Source organism: Callorhinchus milii, unplaced genomic scaffold (genome assembly GCF_018977255.1).
Source record: "Callorhinchus milii isolate IMCB2004 unplaced genomic scaffold, IMCB_Cmil_1.0 Scaffold2, whole genome shotgun sequence".
NCBI lineage: Eukaryota > Metazoa > Chordata > Chondrichthyes > Chimaeriformes > Callorhinchidae > Callorhinchus > Callorhinchus milii.
The window spans coordinates 65,235,321-65,249,007 of NW_024704743.1; the positions used below are offsets into that span (position 1 = coordinate 65,235,321).

The 13,687-nt window shown below is 50.8% G+C and overlaps 4 non-coding genes across 4 annotated transcripts; 1 reads left to right on the top strand and 3 right to left on the bottom strand.

Annotated features, from left to right (window-relative positions):
* Positions 1–8,327: 8,327 nt before the first annotated feature.
* On the bottom strand, positions 8,328–8,399 carry trnam-cau. The gene has a single exon. It is a non-coding gene; the product is annotated as a tRNA-Met (tRNA).
* Positions 8,400–10,864: 2,465 nt separating this feature from the next.
* trnam-cau lies at positions 10,865–10,936 on the bottom strand. The gene has a single exon. It is a non-coding gene; the product is annotated as a tRNA-Met (tRNA).
* Positions 10,937–11,590: 654 nt separating this feature from the next.
* On the bottom strand, positions 11,591–11,662 carry trnam-cau. The gene has a single exon. It is a non-coding gene; the product is annotated as a tRNA-Met (tRNA).
* A 727-nt stretch (positions 11,663–12,389) lies between these two features.
* Positions 12,390–12,461, top strand: trnam-cau. Its single transcript has one exon. It is a non-coding gene; the product is annotated as a tRNA-Met (tRNA).
* Positions 12,462–13,687: the final 1,226 nt, after the last annotated feature.

Below are 13,687 nucleotides of genomic sequence, written 5' to 3' on the forward strand. Positions count from 1 at the left end.
TTAAACCTTCCTCCCATTTCTGCCTGTCTGTAAAGCCCCTGTTTCCCTCCCTCCCTGGCAGCCACCCTGACCCTGACCACCCTGACCCAGCACCTACCCTGTGGGCGGTCTGGAGGCAGCAGTCGGCTCCATGTCTCCAGCTCCTTCCTCTTCAGTCGCTTCCCTTCCCTTCACTCCCCAGAGCCGAGCTGTGAGCTGTCCACGGAGTTACTGTAACCACAGACATGGGGACAGCCAGTCACAGCCACACAGCACCACAGCCACACAGCACCACAGCAACAACAACAAGGTTACATTTGTATAGCGCCTTTCACGTCGGGAGGACGTCCCAAGGCGCTGGACAGTGTACAGCATTTCAGACCCGAGCTGGGGTCAGGGGGGAGAAAGGAGGGGAGGGGAAGGGGGTTGGCCGATGGCATGGTCGAAGAGGAGGGTCTTGAGGCGGGACTTGAAGGAGGCTAAGGAGGGGGTAAGCCGGAGTGACTGGGGGATGGAATTCCAGAGGTTGGGGGCAGAGTGGCTGAAGGCTCTCCCACCAATGGTGGGGGGGATTGGGGGACGTTGAACAGGTCGGAGCCGGCTGAGCGGAGGGAGCGGGCGGGTTGGTTGGGGGTTAGGAGGTCACAGAGGTAGGGTGGGGCGAGGCCATGGAGGGCTTTGTAGGTGAGGACCAGGATCTTGAACTGGATCCTCTGAAGGACAGAGAGCCAATGGAGTCGGGCGAGAGTGGGGGAGATGGGGTCATGGAGTTTGGTGCAGTGTTCTGGATTATCTGCAGCCTGTGGAGCACCAAAGCTCCACTCAAATAAGGGGGTAATTCAGTACCAACTCAACATTTGCAACAAGTGAGCCTCAGACATTCAACAGTGTGTATGTGTCAGTGTCAGTGTATGTGTTAGTGTCAGTGTGTGTATTAGTGTCAGTGTCAGTGTTAATGTGTGTGTCAGTGTCAGTGTTAATGTGTGTGTCAGTGTCAGTGTGTGTGTGTTAGTGTCAGTTGGTGTATTAGTGTCAGTGTGTGTGTTAGTGTCAGTGTGTGTTAGTCTTAGTATGTTAATACTAGTGTTAGTGTCAGTGAGTGTGTCAGTGTGTGTTAGTATGTTAGTGTTTATTAGTGTGTGTTAGTCTCAGTGTTAGTGTCAGTGCGTGTGTCAGTGTGTGTTATTGGTGTTAGTGCGTGTTAGTGTTTATTAGTGTGTATAAGTGTCAGTGTTAGTGTGTGTGTTAGTGTATGTTAGTGTCAGTGTTAGTGTCAGTGTGTGTGTTAGTGCATATTAGTGCATGTCAGTGTGTGTACAGTACATTATTTCTCTCTCCTGATCAGCTCACGACAAATGTACAGAATTATCGCAGTGAATAAGCGGTCAGTAACACAGCCCGACACCCGGCTCAGCCCGACAGCCCAACACAGCCCGACACCCGACACAGCCCAACACAGCCCGACACCCGACACAGCCCAACACAGCCCGACACCCGACACAGCCCAACACAGCCCGACATCCGACACAGCCCGGCACACCTGACACAGCCCGACACCCGACACAGCCCGACATAGCCCGACACACCTGACACAGCCCGACACCCGACACAGCCTGACATAGCCCGACACACCTGACACAGCCCGACACCCGACACAGCCCGACACAGCTTGACACCCAACACAGCCTGATACAGCCCGACACCCGATACAGCCCGACACCCGACACAGCCTGACATCCGACACAGCCCGACACCCAGCTCAGCCCGAAACTCGACACAGCCTGATACAGCCCGACACCTGACACAGCCCGACACCCGATACAGCCCGACACCCGGCTCAGCCCGAAACCCGACACAGCCCAACACCCGACACAGCCCGACACAGCCCGACACCCGACACAGCCCGACACAGCCCGACACCCGACACAGCCCGACACAGCCCGACACCCGACACAGCCCGACACCCGATACAGCCCGACACAGCCCGACACCCGAAACAGCCCGACACAGCCCGACACCCGACACAGCCCGACACAGCCCGACACCCGACACAGCCCGACACCCGACACAGTCCGACACCCCGACACAGCCCGATACAGCCCGACACCCCGACACAGCCCGACACCCGACACAGCCCGACCCAGCCCGACACCCGACACAGCCCGACACAGCCCGACACCCGACACAGCCCGATACAGCCCGACACCCGACACAGCCCGACACCCGACACAGCCCGACACAGCCCGACACCCGACACAGCCCGACACAGCCCGACACCGACACAGCCCGACACAGCCCGACACCCGACACAGCCCGACACCCGACACAGTCCGACACCCCGACACAGCCCGATACAGCCCGACACCCGACACAGCCCGACACCCGACACAGCCCGACCCAGCCCGACACCCGACACAGCCCGACACAGCCCGACACCCGACACAGCCCGACACCCGACACAGCCCGACACTGTGGCTGTCACTCACTGTCACTGTCACTGTCGCTGCTCCGCCGTCGGGATCGCTTTCTGGTCATTGTTCACATCCACAACAACAGGTGTCACTGCCCCGAGCCCTGCCCTGCCCTGCACACACTGCCCTGCCCTGCCCTGCACACACTGCCCTGCCCTGCCCTGCACACACTGCCCTGCCCTGCCCTGCCCTGCCCTGCACACACTGCCCTGCCCTGCCCTGCCCTGCCCTGCACACACTGCCCTGCCCTGCCCTGCACACACTGCCCTGCCCTGCCCTGCACACACTGCCCTGCCCTGCCCTGCACACACTGCCCTGCCCTGCCCTGCACACACTGCCCTGCCCTGCACACACTGCCCTGCCCTGCCCTGCACACACTGCCCTGCCCTGCCCTGCACACACTGCCCTGCCCTGCCCTGCCCTGCACACACTGCCCTGCCCTGCACACACTGCCCTGCCCTGCCCTGCACACACTGCCCTGCCCTGCCCTGCACACACTGCCCTGCCCTGCACACACTGCCCTGCCCTGCACACACTGCCCTGCCCTGCCCTGCACACACTGCCCTGCCCTGCCCTGCCCTGCCCTGCACACACTGCCCTGCCCTGCACACACTGCCCTGCCCTGCCCTGCACACACTGCCCTGCCCTGCACACACTGCCCTGCCCTGCACACACAGCTCTGCACTGCCCTGCACTGCACAGCCCCGCCCACACTGCCGGCTTCGGCTCTCTCCGGTGTGGGTCCCGGGGGTTTGGGTGCCGGGGGTGTGGGTGTCGGGGGTGTGGGTGCCGGGGGGTGGTGCGGGGGTGTGGGTGCCGGGGTGCGGGTGCTGTGGGTGCCGGGGGTGCGGGTGCCGGGTGTGGGTGCTGTGGGTGCCGGGGGTGTGGGTGCTGTGGGTGCCGGGGGTGTGGGTGCCGGGGGTGGGTGCGGGGGTGTGAGTGCCGGGGGTGTGGGTGCTGTGGGTGTGGGTGCTGTGGGTGCCGGGGGTGTGGGTGCCGGGGTGTGGGTGCCGGGGGTGTGGGTGCCGGGGGTGTGGGTGCCGGGGGTGTGGGTGCCGGGGGTGTGGGTGCCCGGGGGTGTGGGTGCTGTGGGTGCCGGGGGTGTGGGTGCCGGGGGTGTGGTGCCGGGGTGTGAGTGCCGGGGGTGTGGGTGCTGTGGGTGTGGGTGCCGGGGGTGTGGGTGCTGTGGGTGTGGGTGCCGGGGGTGTGGGTGCTGTGGGGTGTGGGTGCCGGGGGTGTGGTGCCGGGGGTGTGGGTGCCGGGGTGTGGGTGCTGTGGGTGGGGTGCCGGGGTGTGGGTGCTGTGGGTGTGGGTGCCGGGGTGTGGGTGCCGGGGGTGTGGTGCTGTGGGTGCCGGGGTGTGGGTGCCGGGGGTGTGGGTGCTGTGGGTGCCGGGGTGTGGGTGCCGGGGGTGTGGGTGCCGGGGTGTGGGTGCCGGGGGTGTGAGTGCCGGGGTGTGAGTGCCGGGGTGTGAGTGCTGTGGGTGTGGGTGCCGGGGGTGTGGGTGCTGTGGGTGTGAGTGCCGGGGGTGTGGGTGCTGTGGGTGTGGGTGCGGGGTGTGGGTGCCGGGGGTGCGGGTGCTGTGGGTGCCGGGGGTGTGGGTGCCGGGGTGTGGGTGCGGGGTGTGGGTGCCGGGGTGCGGGTGCTGTGGGTGCGGGTGCTGTGGGTGCCGGGGGTGTGGGTGCTGTGGGTGCGGGGGTGTGGGTGCGGGGGTGCTGTGGGTGCCGGGGTGTGGGTGCTGTGGGTGCCGGGTGGTGGGTGCCGGGGGTGTGGGTGCCGGGGGTGTGGGTGCTGTGGGTGCCGGGGGTGTGGGTGCCGGGGGTGTGGGTGCCGGGGGTGTGAGTGCCGGGGGTGTGGGTGCTGGAGTGCCGGGGGTGTGGGTGCCGGGGGTGTGGGTGCCGGGGGTGTGGGTGCTGTGGGTGCCGGGGGTGTGGGTGCCGTGGGTGTGGGTGCCGGGGGTGTGGTGCCGGGGTGTGGGTGCCGGGTGTGGGTGCCGGGGTGTGGGTGCCGGGGGTGTGGGTGCCGGGGGTGTGGGTGCCGGGGGTGTGGGTGCTGTGGGTGCCGGGGGTGTGGGTGCCGGGGTGTGGGTGCTGTGGGTGCCGGGGTGCGGGTGCCGGGGGTGTGGGTGCCGGGGGTGTGGGTGCCGGGGTGTGGGTGCCGGGGTGTGGGTGCTGTGGGTGCCGGGGGTGTGGGTGCCGGGGGTGTGGGTGCTGTGGGTGCCGGGGGTGCGGGTGCCGGTGTCGGCGCTGCTTTGGGTCCGGAGTCGCTCCGCCTTGTGCTCTGTGTGACTGTAACCGGCACCGCCAGCGCTCGGCTGCCTGTCAGTCACAGGCCTGCCCGCCTGCCCGCCTGCCCGCCCTGCCCTGCCTGCCCTCTCTCTGCACATGGACTGGGCATCGCTCCCCTCCTGCCACCCCAGGCACCATGCAACATCACACAGTGCTGTGCCTGTCTCTCAGCCTGGAGGGGAAAAGCATTTAATAATACATAATAATCCCTACACTGGATATTGCACCTTTGCTGATATCTGATGATAATAATAATAATAATAATAATAATCCTCGCATTTGATATTGCATCTCATCACGGCTTCGAGACGTCTCAAAGCGCTTCACAGAATATACCGCAAAGTACAGGGACTGTGTGTTTCGTAGGCAAATTGGATACTACTGTGACCTAATTTGTTTTACCAGACAGTGCCCTTAACGGCATCATATGCCATCGTTATTTAACTACTTAAGTGTTCCGAGACGCTATCCACGTGAAGAGCGCTAGAAAAGGTCACGTTGCGGTTGAAGCTGTACGGTTTCCGCTGGTTAAAATGTACAGTCAATTCACTTTACGGTATATGCTGTGAAGCGCTTTGAGACGTCTCAAAGACGTGATAAGGCGCTATATCAAATGCAAGGATTATTATTATTAATCTCCACGGGATATCCCAACACACTTCTGGTGAAGCAACTCTTGATTCTCGCCGACCTGCACCTGAATACTCTCCGGGAGCAGGTGAGCGAGATGCACCCCTCCAGGGAGAAAGTGTGCATTTCATTCCAGACCCAGGGATACTTCCATATGGAGGCAGTACAGCTGAACCCCAGTCTGGTCTGAGTACTCTTGAGCACAGTGATGGGTATCCAAGGTAACCAGTTGACCAAAACAAAAACGGTAACGTACCTGGTTCAAGTAACATGAGTCCCTGTGTCTGACTAACAACCTCCCAAATAATTATTCGCTCTATGGTTATTTGTTGCAGACATTATGTGTTATTTGCCGACGGAACACGCAGTTGCTACACTTTACGGTAAACCCTGTGTTTTGAGACATCCACTTGACATTAAATATGGTATATCAAAAAAAGTTTCCCTCAAAAGTTGCTACATTGTGTGAAAGAGTGTACCTACATCGCAGTTTGGTTATCTTTTCTGGCACATTAAGTGTGTGTTCACTTCAAAATACATCCGAAAAGCCTCACTTTGTTGGTCACCTTGAGCCTGCACCACCTATGGCCTCAAGATTTCTCCCCAGTAAGTACTTGGGGGCGCTACAGACCTGGGTGTTCACAAGCTGCGTTTATTATTTAGTTTCCATTATTTGTATTTATTATTTGTTTATTATTTCCATTTATTATTTATTTGTTATTATTTATTATTTAGTTTCCCGTGGAAATACACTGCATGTCATATGCATGTTTGTTTATTGAAAAAACAAAGTAAAATAATAGGTCTCACAAGTTGTACATTACAGAATAAATGGCAAACATCTCTAATGTTTGAACAATTAGTCTGAACAGTACAGATTCAGGTACAACATGGAGGAGATGTGTGTTGGACCCATTACTCAGAAACATTAATCCTACAGTTTCTACAATAATTAATGATATCTTGGAATTAAAGAATATTGCGTTCAGGGGAAAAGAAAGACATTTTGCTGTGATCTGGAATGTAAGCAAATGAGACCGTAGCAGATAATAAAAAATTGTATCCACATTCATCAATCTCACAGTGAAGGGATGGAATGGAAAATTGAATTCATGTAACGTCTTTGACGTCAGGAGGTCATTCAGACCATCAAGTCTGCTTTATCATTGTATTAAAACATGGCAGCTCTTTATATTTTAATCTAATTTCCCTACACTTACTCCAGATATCGTTTACAACACTTAAAAGTATATCTTCCTTTTAGTCACAATTGATTCCTTCAGAGGCAGGGCATACCACAATAATGCACCGTTAAACACAAACTAAGAGATTCTTTGTGTGAAGAAATATTCTGCATTTTTACTTTTAACGTGTTTAGTTATAATTTAAAGATTATGCCCCTTGTGCTGGTTTTGTCTACCAGAGAGAAATGTTATTGTCAGGACAGGTCTCCAGGGAGGAACTTGAAATGATAGGATAAATTCTGCTTTGCTTTTAACAAGCGTTAAAACTGCAGGAAACTTTTAGTTATTTTCTATAAGAATCTTAATCACTGAGTAAATTAGTATTGAGAGAAATAGAGAGTGACATAAATTTCCATAATTGAGGCATAGTTTCTCACAAACACAGCACAACTGAACAGTCGGCAGCTTCACCTCTGTGATGATTCATAAAACAATACTGTCACACAAAAAGATATTTCAGAAAATATATTTGGTGACACACTTTGCAGGAGTGTGTCATTTTCTTTGGGACTTTGAACTCACTTAGTCTACAAAAAACAACTTGTATTTATATAGTGCTGTTCACGTGATGTAGTCTCGGAGCTCAGGATCTAGAATGACACTCCAGTACGATGCTGGGATCAGGCTGTATTGTTGGAGGTGTGCCTTTCATGTCAGGGGGACATCTCAAAGCGCTTCACAGCATTCCCTGTAAAGGGCAATGACTCTGTATTTTTGCAGACAAACCTGGCAACCAATTTGTACACAGCAATGTCCGACAAACAGCCATGAAGTGAATCACCAATTTTATTTGAGGGATCACTGGTTTGGACACTGGGCAAAACACCCTTCTCTTTTTGAATAATGCCATGGAATCTTTAATATCCACCTGAACAGGAATTCATGGTCTCATCTAAAGGAAAGGTTATTGTTGTTGCATTCAATTTCTGTCCGTAAGCAGCTTCCTTTTTAAACAGTGCCACTCAGTGGCTGACGTTTGGTGCTGCAATTACGTCAATTATTTTTACAGGAAATTGGGTATGCGACAATATACGACAGACATTACTGTGCAAAGATTTTCTGCTGCGTGAGAATTATTTTAAAAAATAAAAAAGGAAAATTCAAACCTCAACAGGTTAACAAACAAATTAAGAAACAAGATTAAGAAGCGGTAGGGGTTGCAGGCAGAAGAGTGGGGAAAAAGCTTGTCAGAAAGGCAGGGGATGCTGGTGTAGGAATGAATTAGTGTGTGAGGATTAGGATTGTGAACTCAATCAAGGACATTATTCATATGCTACATAAACTTCCACTCATCCTAATGCCCCTCCCGAGCCTTCCCCCATACCCCACTATTCCCTTCTCTTTCAAGTATTCATTGACTTTTCTATTAAATATGACAACCTAGTTCAGTTGGTAGCACTCTTGCACCAGAGTCAGAAGGTTGTGAGTTCAAGCCCTACGTTGTGACTTAGAAGGCATATGGTCTATACTAACCATCCGTTGCTGATCTGGGAATGTGCTGCATTGTCGATTCTTCGCCCTCTGGGTTTACGATCCCAGCACACTTACGCTGTGACACTCTGCTACATGCTTAGTTGCTGAGCAATAAGATCTTCAAGCATTTAGTATTAAGGCATCAGCCAGACAATTAAGGATAGTAATTACCTCAGGCAGCTCATTTGGTTTCAATTCAAAAATTGCAAAACATAGCAAATATTGCTGAAATTACCACTGAACTAGCAGAGGATGGTTTCGATCCATCGACCTCTGGGTTATGGGCCCAGCACGCTTCCGCTGCGCCACTCTGCTACACAACTGCTCACTCATGAAATCACCTCATTGTCCCCCTACATCATCTATCACAAGATCAATTCTGAATTTTCTTTACATCATCATCGTCATCATCATCTCACAAAGTCATATATACTTCCATTCAAGAATTATGAAAGAAAGGCAAATCATGTAGTAAACAGTCCTCCTCCTCAACGTGGCTTTACAAAAGGGAAGTCATGTTTGACAAATCTCATAAGAGTTTTTGGAGGATATTTCCAGTAAATGAGATAAGGGTCAATCAGTGGATGTGGTCTATTAGGACTTCCAGAAGGCATTCGATAAGGTGCCGCATAAAAGCTTAGTCCAAAAGATAAGGGTCCATGGAATTGGGGGGAGGAGATTAATGTGGATTGGGGAATGGTTAACGGGTAGGAAACAAAGAGTAGGTATAAACGGGTCCTTTTCAGATTGGCGGGATGTGACTCGTGGAGTGCAACAAGGATCAGTCCTCATCAACGATCTAGATGAGGACATCAAAGTTAATATATCTAAATTCGCGGATGACACAAAACTAGGAGGAAGTGTCAACACAGAGGATGACATTAAAAAAATGCAGCATGACATAGATAGGTTAGGTGATTGGGCAGGTAGGTGGCAGATAACGTATAATGTAGGGAAGTGCAAAGTCATCCACCGAGATAGCAAAAACAGTAGAGCGGGTTATTTTTTAGAAGGGGAGAGATTGGAATGTGTTAGCGTCCAGAGGGACTTGGGTGTCCTTGTACACCAATCACAGAAAGTTAGTCTGCAGGGGCAGCAAACAATTAGGAAGGTGAATGGTATGTTAGCATTCATTATGAAAGGATTAGAGTATAAGAGTAGGGAAGTCTTTGCTGCAACTGTATAGGGCTCTGGTGAGACCACACCTGGAATACTGTGTGCAGTTTTGGTCTCCTCATTTAAGGAAGGACGTACTTGCCTTGGAGGGGGTGCAGCGTAGATTTATTCGGTTAGTGCCAGGGATGAAGGGGTTGAGTTACGAGGATAGGCTGACCAATTAGGGCCTATATTCTCTGGAATATAGAAGAATTAGAGGCGATCTTATAGAAACCTATAAGATCATCACAGGGCATGATAGAGTAGATAGTGGGAGATTGTTTCCTCTGGTTGGAGAAACTAAAACCAGGGATCACAACCTTAAAATCAGAGGCAGCCCTTTCGCACTGAGTTGAGGAAGAACTTCTTCACTCAAAGGGTAGTGAATGTATGGAACTCGCTACCCCAAAGGGCTGTTGACGCTCAGTCCTTGAACATATTCAAGACTGCGATAGATATGTTTCTTATTGCAAAAAGGATTAAGGGATATGGGGATAAGGCAGAGTCAGGTTATTAGCTGGAGTTAGATTAGAAGATCAGCCATGATTGAATGGCGGGGCAGGCTCGAAGGGACGAATGGCCTACTCCTGCTCCTGCATGTTATGTTATGTTATGCTATGAAGTGATGCACTTTGGGTGGAAGAATGGGGAGAGGTAATATAAAGTACAATATTAAAGGGGGTGAAGGAACAGAGAGACCTGGGGGTTCATATAAGTAAATATTTGCAGTTGACAGGACAGGTAGATAAAGCTGTTAAAAAAGCATATGGGACACTAGGCTTTATAAATAGGGGCAGAGAATACAAAAGTCAGCAAGTTATGATGAACCTTTATAAAACATTGGTTAGGCCTCAATGTTCAGTTTTGGGCACCACACTTTAGGAAGGATGTCAAGGCTTTGGAGACGGTGCAAAGGAGATTTATCAGGATGGTACCAGGAATGAGGGACTTCAGTTATGAGGAGATGCTAGAGAAGCCAGGATTATTCTCCTTGGAGCAGAAAAGGTTAAGAGGCGACTCAATAGAAGTTTTTAAAATTATGAGGGGATGCAATAGGGAGAACAAGGAAAAAGTATTTCCACTGGCGGGTGGGTTAGTAACTGAGGACACTGATTTAAAATATTTGTTAAAAGAAACAGAAGGGAGGTTAGGAGAAATTTTGTTACACTGCGAGTTGTTCGGATTTGGAATGCATTCCCAAAAGGTGGGGAAGCCGGTTCGAAAACAACTTTTAAGAGAGAAGTAGGTAATTATTTTGAGAGGACAAGTTTGAAGGCTATAGGGAGAGAGCGGGGAAGTGGGATTGAATTGGATAGCTCTTTTCAAAGAGATGGCACAGACACGATGGGCCGAATGTCCTTCTTCTGTGCTTTTTAATTCTATGATTCTATGGATGCTATGATAAGCAGCTGATCATAAGCTGAGCTTTTTTTTAATCAACCCATGGGTTTTGGACCTCGCCTGCTCCTGTCTGCCTCAAACTCACTTTGCAAAGAATATTAAAGTAACAGGCACGAAAGATGGGATGGGATGGGATGGGCCAGTGTGAATTTCCAGTCAATCACAGTCCTGAGTTGCTCAATTAAAGAAATAGAGCCAACTCCTGAGTGAGAGCCCTCATTGACTAGCAGAGGATGGTTTCGATCCATCGACCTCTGGGTTATGGGCCCAGCACGCTTCCGCTGCGCCACTCTGCTATATGACTGCTCGCTAATAAAATCACCAGGTTGTGTATCATTGTCCCTCCTGCACTGTACATCACAAGATCCTTTCTGAATTTCCTTTACCTCAAACAGTCATTTGTAGTTTACTTCCAGAATTATGAAAGAAAGACAGATCTTGGACGCTATGATAAGCAGGTCACCACGAGCAGAGCACACCTTTCAGAGTCGACCCATTGGTTACCATATTTCCTGGGAGAGCAGCAGGCAGCTGAGAGTCAATCTTGACTGAACTCTTTATTTTCATACCTGATTCACGATCTGTAAAGCCCGGACTAATCAAATGGTCTTAGCAAAAGCATGCTTTTGGGAAAGAAAGGCAGATCCTGCAAGCTACGATATGCTCAAACAGGTAAGAGTGGGGTCCTTGCTCGACGGGCAGTGGAAAGGTTGCCAGACAACGATATCAATGACAAGCTATGCGGTTTTAGCTGTGGCTCTTGCCATTCCATCCAGAATTGGGTACGCATCCCTCCAGGGAGATAATGCGCATTCCAATCCAAGAATCCATCTCAGGAATTTCCATGTGTAGGTGGGATGCACAGAATCCTCAGTTTGGTTTGGATACTCTTAAACATGGTGATGGGTTTCCGCACGTGTCAGACACCCGGCTGACCAAAATAATTGCACTAGCAGAGGATGGTTTCGATCCATCGACCTCTGGGTTATGGGCCCAGCACGCTTCCGCTGCGCCACTCTGCTTCTTAACTACTCACTGATGAAATCACCAGATTTTTGTATCATTGTCCCTCCTGCACTATACATCACAAGATGCTTTCTGAATTTCCTTTACCTCATAAATTATGAAAGAAATGCTGATACTGCATGCTATGCTTAGCAGGTCACCACGAGCTGAGCATGGCTTTTTCTTCAACCCATGGGTTTTGGGCCCAGCCTGCTCCTGTCTTACTCACTTTGCAAAGAACATTAAAATAAGAGTCAGCAAAGCTCCTGTTGCAAGCAGCATTGGATGATAAGGTCATTTTCTTAATTTGATGTCGTTTTCAAGCTGCATCGGTTCATAGTTTGAATTTCCCATCAACCAAACGGACAAAAATAGGTCAATTGAAGAAATAGAAACAAGGGCACCCCAAAACTGCTGAGCGAGAGCCCTCACTGACTAGCAGAGGATGGTGTCGATCCATCCACCTCTGGGTCATGGGCCCAGCACGCTTCCGCTGCACCACTCTGCTCCGTGTCTACAATGAGACTTTCGCACATTTTGTGTCAAGGCTCAGGCAGGCAATTTGGATTTGCAATCGCTTCAGGCAACTCATTTCAATTCAAAACCTGTAAGAGACACCACACATTGCCGAAACCACCACTCAGAGTGTACAAGGAAACTTTGTCTAAGCTGCTTGATTCCAATTCTGATTTGACTGCCTGACGCCATGATACAAAATGCTTGAAGGTCTCATTGTAGACATGGAGCAGAGTGGCGCAGCGGAAGCGTGCTGGGCCCATAACCCAGAGGTCGATGGATCGAAACCATCCTCTGCTAGTGACTGGGAGGCTCTCACGCAGGAGCTCAGGTTTGCCTTATATTGAGTACATCGATTTTTTCAAGAGCAAATTAGATAGATTTAGTTGAGGAAATAAATATCCCGGGATACAGTATATAGTTTGGGATGTGAAGCACTGCCTTGCTCGCCCCACTATTGGCGAGCAGTCATTCAGTCTCTCTGCCCCTACCCTCTAGAAATCCATCCTCCCTTGCCTCCTTCAAGACTTGTCTCAAGACCCTCCTCCTCCACCGTGCCTTCGGTGACCCTCATACCCCTACACTCCCTGCCCTCCACCCCTCCTGCTCCTAACCACCAGCTCAGGTACAGATACCTGACCTTCCAGCACTTTGAGACGTCTTCCTGTGCGACACAAATGTAATTTGTTGTTGTAACCAAAAACTTAACTTGAAATGTCAACCTCAAAAATTAATGTTGAAAAACATCCCGGCTTTGACTTTGTTCACAAGGAATGTGCCTTCTGATAAGGAGAAGCGGGGAGAACACTTGGAAGAAAATATTTGAGTTGGCAGTCAGCACATGGACACCTGTCAGTCTGAACACGGCTGGTAAATATGCCCTACAGTGGAGTCCTGTAGCTCAGTGGTTAGAGCACTCGCTTTGCAAGCGGGAGACCTGAGTTCAATTCCAGGCAGGTCAGGGCGAAACCTTGGGCAAGTTTCCTTACTCCACACGCCTAATAATAATCCCTCCAAAACCAAAACAATAATAAATTGGTCATTTTCAATCTACGACTGTTTGTGGGACATTGCTGTGCGCAATTGGCTGCCGCGTTCGCCCACAAATATACAGTCAATTCACTTTACAGTTTGTTCTGTGAAGCGCTTTGCGAAGTCCTCCCGACGTGAAACGCGCTATATCAAATGCAAGGATTATTATTATTATTATTATTATTGGGCCTAAGAGGTTTAACCACAAAGCGTGTATGTGCCATTTGATTAGTCTGGGCTTTGCACAATAACCCACCAGGTATAATAATAGAGAGTTCAGTCAAGAAGAATCAGATACAGACCTGACAGACTTCCCAGGAAATATGGTCACTGATCAATGATTACTTTTTGACAACCTGGTCGCTCCCATTATTATGTCTAATTAATCACTTCATGACGAATGCAATAATTCTTGCATTTCATACAGCACCTGATCACATCAGTGAGACGTCTCAAAGCATTTCACAAGATATACTGCAAAGTGGATTGACTGT